The sequence below is a fragment of the Triticum dicoccoides genome, chromosome 6A (assembly GCF_002162155.2).
Source record: "Triticum dicoccoides isolate Atlit2015 ecotype Zavitan chromosome 6A, WEW_v2.0, whole genome shotgun sequence".
NCBI lineage: Eukaryota > Viridiplantae > Streptophyta > Magnoliopsida > Poales > Poaceae > Triticum > Triticum dicoccoides.
Window position 1 is genome coordinate 84861955 of NC_041390.1, and position 13652 is coordinate 84875606.

Consider the following 13652-nt stretch of genomic DNA (forward strand, 5'->3'; position numbering starts at 1 on the left):
GCTTCACCAAGTTGTTCCAAGAGAGCGACGAAGTGCTTCTTGGATTTACCCTTGAGCTTACTCATAAAAGACTCAAATTCATTTCCCTCCTCATTAGACCCCTCATTTTCATCAATGCAATCCGTCAAAGAAGGATTAGTAATGATGGTCGTTTTAATGTTTGGGGTTACCTTGTTGGTGGATTTAGCCATGAGACACTTGGCGGTGATGTTCTCATTTGGTGAGTCGAAGAGAGACACCCGTGGAGTTGTCGCAATGGCCACGGAGGCCATGGAAACCGACTCACCGTCTTCATCATCATCATCATACTCATTGTACTCTTCTTATGCCACCAACCCCTTGGGAGGAGTCTTCTTGGTGAAGTTGCTCTTGTTGGGGAAGGACTTGGCCTTGTCTTTTTGGATGAGCTTGCCACCATTGTCTTCCCTCTTCTCATATGGGCACTCCGCAACAAAGTGGCTCACATTGCCACAATTGTAGCAAGTCCTCACTCGTTGCTTGCCCTTCGCGCCACTTGAGTTGTTCTTGTTGAAGTTGGGCCTCGTGTTCTTCTTGCTCCATAATTGCCTTGAAGCGAAAGCCATGTGCTCATGGTAAGCATATTTTGTATCTTCGGGATTGCTCTCCTCTTCTTCCTCTTCATCCTCTTCTTCCACACTAACCTTGGCCTTCAAAGCAAGGTTGGGCTTCTTAGCTCTTTGAGAATGCAACACCGCATTGTCGGCGGTCTTGTCCAAGATCCTCATTGCCACAAACTCATCCAATACTTCACTTGAGGACAAGGTGTGGAAGTCTGGCCTTTGATGGATGATGGAGGACATGGCCTTATGGTAAGGCATCATGGCCTTGAGGAACTTGCGCTTGATCCAATTGTCATTCGTATCCTTGCTCCCATGATCTCGGAGTGAGACCGCGAGAGTGGTTAACCTCCGGTAAAGCTCACGAGGTTCTTCATCTTCATTCATTGCAAACTCATCGGCTTCATCTTGCACCACTTCATAGTTGGAGTGTTGAATGCTTGCGCTTCCCTTGTAAAGGGAGACAACATGGTGCCATGCTTCCTTGGCCATGGTGAAGGGTCGGAGATGTGCAAGATCTTCAGATGGAATTGCTTCTTGGATGATGAAGAGAGCATTCTTGTTGAATTGGTGATCTGCAGCTTCCCTAGGGGTGAAGTTGCTTGGGTCATGTGGATAAAAACCTTGCTCAATGATTCTCCAAAGATTAGTATTAACATGATTTAAATGTTGTTTAAAGCGATATACCCAAGCGTCAAAATCCTCATTTTTCACAATCTTAGGAGGAGAGCCGGCATGATTTAAATGGGTGGAGGGAATAGGTCCTCCATAAGTAATAGGAGGTTCCACATGGGAAAAGATGCCACTACCATTTCTAAAACTAGACAAAGGAACTTTCTCACTAGTAGCTTCCCCCTTGTCGGAGTTAGCATCTGTCACCTTGTTAGTGGGATTGACCACTTCCAACGATGCGGTGGATAACTTGAGACCATCAAGAAAGTTCTTAAGCATGCATTTGACCTCGGCCGTCATGGAGGTTTTCAATGTGTCCAAAGACACATTGAACTCCTCACGTGAGACCGAGGTTCCCCCATCGGCCGTAGACGAGAACGGAATCACACCGGGGTGCTCCTCCTCACCGTCTACGGTGTCAACCATACTCTTCGGACGGCAAAGTCCTTAATAAAGAGAAAAGGCTCTGATACCAATTGAAAGGATCGATATAGTTGACTAGAGGGGGTGAATAGGCAACTAATAATTTTTAGCTTTTCTTTACCAATTTAAACTTTGCATCAAAGTAGGTTATCTAGATGTGCAACTAGGTGAGCAACCTATATGATGCAACAACAACAAGTATACAAGCAAGCAAGAGATGCAACACAATAAGCTTGCACAAGTAGAGGTACAAGATAACCAAGAGTAGAGATGGAAGCCCAGCCGGCCCAAGTCGCCGCCGCCTTCCCCCGCACGCGCGCCGCCGTAGCCGAGCTGGAGTCCGGCTCTGACTCCACCTCCGCCGTCGCCTTTGCCCCTCCCCCAAGCCGGCGCACCCTCCTCTTTAAATACTCCGCCGCCCCGCCCCCCTCTCCTCCTCAAACCCGATCCGCCACTGCCTTAAGCCACCGCCGCCGCGCCACCAAGCCGCTACCGCTACTCGCCGCGCCGCCAAGCCGCCGCCGCCGTCGTGCGCTGCTGTCGCTGCCGTCGCCGCATGCCGCCGGAGCCGCCGCCGCCTCGCCCGAGGTCTCCGTTGACCGATTCCACCGCCGCCGCCGACCGGTATAAACCGATCCGGTTTTTATCGGTTTAGTTTGGTTTTTTAAGTTTCGGTTTATTAGATTAGATCGGTTTTATTATTATTTATTTTTAGGTTATTTAGCGAGCATTCTCTCGTTTAGGTTTGTTAGCGAACGAATTCGTTTGTTAGTCTCTGTTAGCGGATGTTCGTTTGTTAGGTTTTTCTTTTTAGTTTTATTTTTGGCCAGGGACCTATCCATGAATAGTTTTCTTACAGATTAGTCCCTGATCTTCAAACATTCTCTACTTTTTGCTCGTTTGTCCAAATCCAGTGAAACCAACGCCAAAATCTTTGTCTTGTTCCCCTCTGTCCAGATAATCAACTTGAACATGATTTTGGAAATTTAAAATTTGGTTTCAAGCAGATTTGAATTTGAACTTTTTTTATCGTAGTTTGAGTTTCGTATATCCGATTTGATTGATTCTTTTTTGCAAAGCGAAGCTCTTCTCCTGAACTTTCTGTTCAAATATTTTCTCTTGGTTTAACTTTGCATCTTATGCTTGAGTGCTTATGTATGCTATTGTTTGTTCACGATAGAGTTTCCAGAGTGTGAGGCTTGCTACTACGAATCACTAGGGTTTTCCGATCGTCAGCAAGGCAAGTAACACTTTGATCATATCCCTTTATTACCCAGTTTTTATGCATTAGTTTCAACCCTCAAACACTGCATTGAGTAGGATTTGATAACATATGGGTATTTGGGAAGTAGTTGATGAGGTAGGAACCTATTGCCTTTTATTCAAACCTTGGGTGTTACTACATTATGCTTATACTGCTATGCTATGCTCGTAGATGTGGTTTGGTTTTGAGAGAAATCATGAAAGATGTGAGAGTTATTGTTAACTAAGGTTTAACTTAAGGTGGCTACTTTAATACACAGCTGGGTGGATTGGTTGTGGGCACCTGGGGAATCCAGTGTTGCCCAAGGAGATCCCGGGGTATCCGTGTGATCATCATATGGTTCGCCACCCAGGCTCAAAGGGATCATAATGTTATTCATGCTAGAAACTTCCGTGTGCAGCCACAAGGCATTATGGGCTCTGGCAGAGTTGAGTATGTTGTGTGACCTCTTTCAGTGGTAGACTAGCAAATGTAGGGGATGTAGGTGATACGCTCTACCCATCGTAAAGAGTTAATGCTTCTGAAAGACTGTGTCTCGATCATCTGTTTCTCAAACATCATGTAGTGCGAGAAATGTAATAGAGGAGATCGAGTCTTGTGGGGAAAAGTGTGCAAACTTCTGCAGAGTGTACAAACTAATCCTAGTTAGCCGTGTCCCCGGTTATGGACATCCTGAGTATCTGGTACTTGAATTATTATGTTGATCTCATCACTTTATTTAATTAATATGTTGGGTTATTAAACTTTTTAATTTTGGGATTGATTTGGGGTTACCTTCTCAATGTTTTCAACAAACTTTGTAGTTAAATAAAATAATTCCTTTGTTGTAGGAAAAAATTAGCTTTATGCAAATGATAACCATAGAGCCTCCACCAGCCATATATGCATGTAGTGATAGTTGTTATTTGTTCATTGCTCTATAGTGTTGTCTTGCCAGCATATTCTGTGTGTTGACCTACACAGGCTGCAACGTATTATGTTGCAGAATTTTTAGATGGAGAGTAAGGTGCGCTAGGTCGTTGTCATGCACTCAGTTTTGCCATGGAGTTGGATGGACTCATTTACCTTCGAAGCTTCCACTGTTATCTTATTTAGATGGCCTTCAGCCATATTATTGTAATAAGTTCTCTTTTGAGACATTCGATGTAATAAGTGTGTGATTGAACTCTGTTATAATTCCTCAAGTACTGTGTGTGTCAGCAATACCGATCCAGGGATGACACTTAAGCACAGAGACTTGACCATCTGAGGTCGGGTCGCTACAGCGAGATGCCGTGATTCCACTATTGGTGCCCTTGGAGGCAGTGAACGAACCTTTACAAACAAGGTTGTGGCAATCTCCACAACTTAATTGGAGGCTCCCAACAACACCATGAAGCTTCACCACAATGGAATATGGATCTGCAGTGACCTCAACCGTCTAGGGTGCTCAAACACCAAAGAGTAACAAGATTCGCAAGGGATTAGTGGGAGGAATCAAATTTCTCTTCATGGAAGTGTAGATCGTGGCCTCCTCGACTAATCCCAAGAAAATCAACAAGTTTGATTGGCTAGGGAGAGAGATCGGGCGAAAATGGAGCTTAGAACAACAATGTAGCTTGGGGGTGGAAGAGGTAGTCACCTCGAAGAAGCAGACTCCCCTTTTGTAGTGAAAGAACAAATCCAACCGTTATCCACTAACTCAGCCAGCGAAGAGCGGTACTACCGCACCAGACAAGTGGTACTACCGCACCAGACAAGCGGTACTACCGCAAGGGCCTGTGGTACTGCCGTGTGGCCCTATGGTACTACAGCTGGCACGGCAGGAGCTAGACTAGCCCTATTGCGTAGAAGCAGAGAGCGGTAGAACCGTTGGCGCGGTACTACCGCTCCCCCTTGAGGGACTACTGCAAGGCAGTGTTAGTCTAGGCTGGGAAGGCACGGACATATATAAAAATATATCCGTGGCTACTTCCGTTGAGTTTCGATCTATGCAAAAATCTGACACGGTACTACCGCAAGCCTGGAGCGGTACTACCGCGTAGGGCGCGGATGTAAAAAAGTACATCTGCCCCTACTTCCGCTCATGCAGCTGTGCCTGGCCTGAGGCCACGGTAGTACCGCACCCAAGGAGGGGTACTACCGCGCCCATGGCCGGTACTACCGCAAGGCCTTGCGGTACTACCGCTCCGAAGAGCGGTACTACCGCATGCCCTAGTTTAGCAACACTAGAAGTCCTTTATTTTATAGAGACACGGAGAAATGGAGGATGCTCCAAAGTGCCAAAGGAAGGGAGGTGCAGAAAGGAACAGACATGTACGTAATGATTCCACCCAAACCTTTCCAACGCGGACCCCCTCTTAATAGTACGGCTTTCCTATGACTCAAATCCACTGAAAAGAAACATAGAAAACGCCGTCTTCAATAAGCTTCGAGGGGCACAGAATTGTCTTATGCTTAGATATGATATATCTGAAATGCTCAATGCACACGATTAGTCCGCAAAAGCATTATCATCAATCACCAAAACTACTAAGGGATAAATATGCCCTTACAGGATTGCGGCGACCAACTCTCCTTCTCGGCCAAGCAGAAGTACACGCCTGCTCTGAGGATGCTTGCACTTGGTACCGTTGCAGACGCCATTGGTGAGATGGTCAGGATGGGCGAGAGCACGTGCCTGAAGACTACTGTCAAGTTTGCCCACGTCATGGTGGAGGTGTTTGGACCTGAGTATCTAAGAGAACCAAAAGCGTAGGACACGGAGAAGTTGTTGGCTATTGGAGAGGCAAGGGGGGTTTTCCAGGAATGTTCGAATCAATTGATTGCATGCATTGGCAATGGAAGAACTGCCCCAAAGGTCTGCGGGGAATGTATCAAGGTCACACCAAAGAGGCCACCATCATACTAGAAGCGGTGGCATTACATGAATTATGGATTTGGCATGCTTTCTTGAAAATGCCCGGTTCTCACAACGACTTCAACATGCTTTCACGATCTCCGGTGTTTAGGAGGCTTTGTAATCACCGCCGTGCAACTACATCGTGAACGGACAAGGCTACAATATGGGGTACTATCTTGTTGATGGTATCTATCCTCGGTGGGCGGCGTTTGTGAAGACCATATCCGAGTCGCGTGGCAATAAATAGAGTCACTTTACCACAATGCAGGAAGCGGCTAGGAAGGATGTGGAGAGGGCATTTGGTGTGCTTCAGGCTCGCTGGGGAATTGTGCGGAGCATTTGCAATGATGTGGGAATCAGAAACTTTGTGGCAGCTGATGACATGTTGTGTTATTCTACACAATATGATTGTCGAGGATGAGGGTGATGGTGTAGCCCAAACGCATGATTTCGAAGCACCCGGAGAACAAGTTGAAATTGTTGGGGAACGTAGCAGAATTTTAAAATTTTCTACGCATCACCAAGATCAATCTATGGTGTCATCTAGCAAAGAGGGAGAGGGGAGTGCATCTACATACCCTTGTAGATTGCGAGCGGAAGCGTTCAAGTGAACGGGGTTGAAGGAGTCGTACTCGTCGTGATCCAAATCACCGATGACCAAACACCGAACGGACGACACCTCCGCGTTCAACACACGTACGGTTGGGAACACGTCTCCTCCTTCTTGATCCAGCAAGGGGAGAGGAGAGGTTGATGGAGATCCAGCAGCACGACGGCGTGGTGGTGGAAGTAGCGGGATCTCGGCAGGGCTTCGCCAAGTACCAAAGAGATGGAGAGGTGTCACGGAGGGAGAGGAAGGCGCCAAGGGCTTGGGTGTGGCTGCCCTCCCCCCACTATATATAGGACCCCTACGGGGGGGCGCCGGCCCTAGGAGATCCAATCTCCAAGGGGGGGCAGTGGCCAAGGGGGGGGGGGACTTGCCCCCCAAGTCAGGTGGGGCGCCCCCAACCCTAGGCGCAGGGGGAGGCCCATGGGGGGCGCACCAGCCCGTCAGGGGCTGGTTCCCCTCCCACTTCAGCCCATGGGGCCCTCCGGGATAGGTGGCCCCACCCGATGGACCCCCGAGAACCTTCCGGTGGTCCCGGTACAATACCGATTACCCCCGAAATTTTCCCGATGGCCGAAACTGGACTTCCTATATATAAATCTTTACCTCCAGACCATTCCGGAACTCCTCGTGACGTCCGGGATCTCATCCAGGACTCCGAACAACTTTCGGGTTACCGCATACTAATATCTCTACAACCCTAGCGTCACCGAACCTTAAGTATGTAGACCCTACGGGTTCGGGAGACATGCAGACATGACCGAGACGACTCTCCGGTCAATAACCAACAGCGGGATCTGGATACCCATGTTGGCTCCCACATGTTCCATGATGATCTCATCGGATGAACCACGATGTCGAGGATTCAATCAATCCCGTATTCAATTCCCTTTATCAATCAGTACGTTACTTGCCCGAGATTCGATCGTCGGTATCCTAATACCTCGTTCAATCTCGTTACCGGCAAGTCACTTTACTCGTACCGTAATGCATGATCCCGTGACCAAACACTTGGTCACATTGAGCTCATTGTGATGATGCATTACCGAGTGGGCCCAGAGATACCTCTCTGTCATACGGAGTGACAAATCCCAGTCTCGATCCGTGTTAACCCAACAGATACTTTCGGGGATACCTGTAGTATACCTTTATAGTCACCCAGTTACTTGTGACGTTTGGTACACCCAAAGCACTCCTACGGCATCCGGGAGTTACACGATCTCATGGTCTAAGGAAATGATACTTGACATTGGAAAAGCTCTAGCAAACGAACTACACGATCTTGTGCTATGCTTAGGATTGGGTCTTGTCCGTCACATCATTCTCCGAATGATGTGATCCCGTTATCAATGACATCCAATGTCCATAGTCAGGAAACCATGACTATCTGTTGATCAACGAGCTAGTTAACTAGAGGCTCACTAGGGACATGTTATGGTCTATGTATTCACACATGTACTATGATTTCCGGATAACACAATTATAGCATGAATAATAGACAAATATCATGAACAAGGAAATATAATAATAATCATTTTATTATTGCCTCTAGGGCATATTTCCAACAGTCTCCCACTGGCACTAGAGTCAATAATCTAGTTACATTGTGATGAATCGAACACCCATAGAGTTCTGGTGTTGATCATGTTTTGCTTGCGGAAGAGGTTTAGTCAACGGATCTGCGACATTCAGATCCGTATGTACTTTGCAAATATCTATGTCTCCATCTTGAACATTTTCACGAATGGAGTTGAAGTGACGCTTGATGTGCCTAGTATTCTTGTGAAACCTGGGCTCCTTGGCAAGGGCAATAGCTCAAGTGTTGTCACAAAAGAGAGTGATCGGCCCTGACGCATTGGGTATGACTCCTAGGTCGGTGATGAACTCCTTCATCCAGATTGCTTCATGCGCTCCCTCCGAGGCTGCCATGTACTCCGCTTCACATGTAGATCCCGCCACGACGCTCTGCTTGCAACTGCACCAGCTTACTGCCCCACCATTCAAAATATACACGTATCCGGTTTGTGACTTAGAGTCATCCAGATCTGTGTCGAAGCAAGCGTCGACGTAACCCTTTACGACGAGCTCCTCGTCAACGCCATATACGAGAAACATATCCTTAGTCCTTTTCAGGTACTTCAGGATGTTCTTGACCGCTGTCTAGTGTTCCATGCCGGGATTACTTTGGTACCTTCCTACCAAACTTACGGCAAGGTTTACATCAGGTCTGGTACACAGCATGGCATACATGATAGACCCTATGGTTGAGGCATAGGGGACGACACTCATCTTTTCTCTATCTTCTGCCGTGGTCGGACATTGAGCTGAGCTCAATTTCACACCTTGCAACACAGGCAAGAACCCCTTCTTGGACTGATCCATATTGAACTTCTTCAATATCTTATCAAGGTATGTGCTTTGTGAAAGACCTATGAGGCGTCTCGATCTATCTCTATAGATCTTGATGCCTAATATATAAGAAGCTTCTCCAAGGTCCTTCATTGAAAAACACTTATTCAAGTAGGCCTTAATACTGTCCAAAAGTTCTATATCATTTCCCATCAAAAGTATGTCATCCACATATAATATGAGAAATGCTACAGAGCTCCCACTCACTTTCTTGTAAACGCGGGCTTCTCCATAAGTCTGCATAAACCCAAATGCTTTGATCATTTCATTAAAGCGAATTTTCCAACTCCGAGATGCTTGCACCAGCCCATAGATGGAGCGCTGGAGCTTGCATACCTTGTTAGCATTCTTAGGATCGACAAAACCTTCCGACTGCATCATATACAATTCTTCCTTAAGAAAGCCGTTAAGGAATGACGTTTTGACGTCCATTTGCCATATCTCATAATCATAGTATGCGGCAATTGCTAACATGATTCGGAAGGACTTCAGCTTCGCTACGGGTGAGAAGGTCTCATCGTAGTCAACCCCTTGAACTTGTCGATAACCCTTAGCGACAAGTCGAGCCTTATAGATGGTAACATTACCATCCGCGCCCATCTTCTTCTTAAAGATCCATTTATTCTCTATTGCTTGCCGATCATCAGGCAAGTCTGTCAAAGTCCATACTTTGTTTTCATACATGGATCCTATCTCGGATTGCATGGCTTCAAGCCATTTGTTGGAATCTAGGCCCGCCATTGCTTCTTCATAGTTCAAAGGTTCATCGTTGTCTAACAACATGATTTCCAGGACAGGGTTGCCATACCATTCTGGTGTGGAACGTGTCCTTGTGGACCTTCGAAGTTCAGTAGAAACTTGATCCGAGGTACCTTGATCATCATCATTAACTTCCTCTCTAGTCGGTTCAGGCACCACAGGAACATCTTCCTGAGCTACGCTACTTTCCGGTTCAAGAGGCAGTACTTCATCGAGTTCTACTTTCCTCCCACTTACTTCTCTCGAGAGAAACTCTTTCTCCAGAAAGGACCCGTTCTTGGCAACAAAGATGTTGCCTTCGGATCTGAGGTAGAAGGTAAGACGCATTTTTCCGACTTGGGTTCGAGCTTTTCAGGTTGAAGTTTCTTGACATAAGCATCGCATCCCCAAACTTTTAGAAACGACAGCTTAGGTTTCTTCCCAAACCATAATTCATACGGTGTCGTCTCAACGGATTTAGACGGTGCCCTATTTAAAGTGAATGTAGCTGTCTCTAGAGCGTATCCCCAAAATGATAGCGGTAAATCAGTGAGTGACATCATAGATCGCACCATATCCAATATAGTGTGATTACGACATTTGCACACACCGTTACGCTGAGGTGTTACAGGCGGCGTGAGTTGTGAAACGATTCCACATTTCCTTAAGTGCGTACCAAATTTGTGACTTAAATATTCTCCCCCACGATCTGATCGTAAGAATTTTATCTTTCGGTCACATTGATTCTCTACCTCATTCTGAAATTCCTTGAACTTTTCAAAGGTCTCAGACTTGTGTTTCATCAAATAGACATACCCATATCTACTTAAGTCATCAGTGAGAGTAAGAACATAACGATAGCCACCGCGAGCCTCAACGCTCATTGGACCGCACACATCAGTATGTATAATTTCCAATAAGTTGGTTGCTCGCTCCATTGTTCCGGAGAACGGAGTCTTGGTCATTTTACCCATGAGGCATGGTTCGCACGTATCAAATGATTCAAAATCAAGAGACTCCAAAAGTCCATCTGTATAGAGCTTCTTCATGCATTTGACACCGATGTGACCAAGGCGGTAGTGCCACAGATATGTGGGACTATCATTATCAATCTTACATCTTTTGGTATTCACACTATGAATATGTGTAACATCACATTCGAGATTCATTAAGAATAAACCATTGACCAGCGGGGCATGACCATAAAACATATCTCTCATATAAATAGAACAACCATTATTCTCGGATTTAAATGAGTAGCCATCTCGTATTAAACGAGATCCAGCTACAATGTTCATGCTCAAAGCTGGCACTAAATAACAATTATTGAGGTTTAAAACTAATCCCATAGGTAAATGTAGAGGTAGCGTGCCGACGGCGATCACATCGGCCTTGGAACCATTCCCGACGCGCATCGTCACCTCATCCTTCGCTAGTCTCCGCTTATTTCGCAGCTCCTGTTTTGAGTTACAAATATGAGCAACCGCACCGGTATCAAATACCCGGGAGCTACTACGAGTACTGGTAAGGTACACATCAATTACATGTATATCACATATACCTTTAGTGTTGCCGGCCTTCTTGTCCGCTAAGTATTTGGGGCAGTTCCGCTTCTAGTGTCCCTTTCCCTTGCAATAAAGGCACTCAGTCTCAGGTTTGGGTCCATTCTTTGGCTTCTTCCCGGCAACTGATTTACCGGGTGCGGCAACTCCTTTGTCGTCCTTCTTGAAGTTCTTCTTACCCTTGCCTTTCTTGAAACTAGTGGTTTTATTGACCATCAATACTTGATGTTCCTTTTTGATTTCCACCTCCGCTGATTTCAGCATTGAAAATACTTCAGGAATAGTTTTCACCATCCCCTGCATATTGTAGTTCATCACAAAGCTCTTGTAGCTAGGTGGGAGCGACTGAAGGATTCTGTCAATGACCACCTCGTCCGGGAGGTTAATGTCCAGCTGGGACAAGCGGTTGTGCAACCCAGACATTTTGAGTATGTGCTCACTGATAGAACTATTTTCCTCCATCTTACAACTGTAGAACTTGTCGGAGACTTCATATCTCTCGACCCGGGCATGAGCTTGGAAAACCATTTTCAGCTCTTCGAACATCTCATATGCTCCGTGTTGCTCAAAATGCTTTTGGAGCCCCGGTTCTAAGCTGTAAAGCATGCCGCACTGTCATCAGCATGTGACTGCCAAGTGTTCATAACGTCTTGGTTCTCTGGGATGGGTGCTTGACCTAGCGGTGCTTCTAGGACATATGCTTTCTTGGCAGCTATGAGGATGATCCTCAGGTTCCGGACCCAGTCCGTATAGTTGCTTCCATCATCTTTTAGCTTGGTTTTCTCTAGGAACGCGTTGAAGTTTAGGTTGACATGAGCGTTGGCCATTTGATCTACAAGACATTTTGCAAAGTTTTTTAGACTAAGTTCATGATAATTAAGTTCGTCTAATCAAATTATTTAATGAACTCACACTCGGATTAGACATCCCTCTAGTCATCTAAGTGATACATGGTCCGACTCAACTAGACCGTGTCCGATCATCACGTGAGACGGACTAGTCATCATCGGTGAACATCTCCATGTTGATCGTATCTTCCATACGACTCATGTTCGACCTTTCGGTCTCTTGTGTTCCGAGGCCATGTCTGTACATGCTAGGCTCGTCAAGTCAACCTAAGTGTTTTGCATGTGAAAATCTGGCTTACACCCGTTGTATGTGAACGTTAGAATCTATCACACCCGATCATCACGTGGTGCTTCGAGACAACGAACTTTCGCAACGGCGCACAGTTAGGGGGAACACTTTCTTGAAATTATTGTGAGGGTCATCTTATTTACTACCGTCGTTCTAAGCAAATAAGAAGCAAAAACATGATAATCATCACATGCAATCAAATAGTGACATGATATGGCCAATATCATTTGCTCCTTTTGATCTCCATCTTCGGGGCGTCATGATCATCATCGTCACCGGCATGACACCGTGATCTCCATCATCATGATCTCCATCATCGTTTCTTCATGAAGTTGTCTTGTCATCTATTACTTCTACTACTATGGCTAACGGTTTAGCAATAAAGTAAAGTAATTATATGACGTTTATGTTGACACGCAGGTCATAAATAAATTAAGACAACTCCTATGGCTCCTTCCGGTTGTCATACTCATCGACATGCAAGTCGTGATTCCTATTACAAGAACATGATCAATCTCATACATCACATATATCATTCATCACATCCTTTTGGCCATATCACATCACACGGCATATGCTGCAAAAACAAGTTAGACGTCCTCTAATTGTTGTTGCAAGTTTTTTCGTGGCTGCTATAGATTTCTAGCAAGAACGTTTCTTACCTACGCCAAAACCACAACGTGATATGCCAATTTCTATTTACCCTTCATAAGGACCCTTTTCATCGAATCCGATCCGACTAAAGTGGGAGAGACAGACGCCCGCTAGCCACCTTATGCAACTAGTGCATGTCAGTCGGTGGAACCAGTCTCACGTAAGCGTACGTGTAAGGTCGGTCCGGGCCGCTTCATCCCACGATGCCGCCAAATCAAGATAAGACTAGTAACGGCAAGTAAATTGACAAAATCAACGCCCACAACAACTTGTGTTCTACTCGTGCATAGAAACTGCGCATAGACCTAGCTCTGATACCACTGTTGGGGAACGTAGCAGAATTTTAAAATTTTCTACGCATCACCAAGATTAATCTATGGAGTCATCTAGCAACAAGGGAGAGGGGAGTGCATCTACATACCCTTGTAGATCGCGAGCGGAAGCGTTCAAGTGAACGGGGTTGAAGGAGTCGTACTCGTTGTGATCCAAATCACCGATGACCAAGCGCCGAACGGACGGCACCTCCGCGTTCAACACACGTACGGTTGGGAAGACGTCTCCTCCTTCTTGATCCAACAAGGGGATAGGAGAGGTTGATGGAGATCCAGCAGCACGACGGCGTGGTGGTGGAAGTAGCGGGGTCTCGGCAGGGCTTCGCCAAGTACCAACGAGATGGAGAGGTGTCACGGAGGGAGAGGAAGGCGCCAAGGGCTTGGGTGTGGCTGCC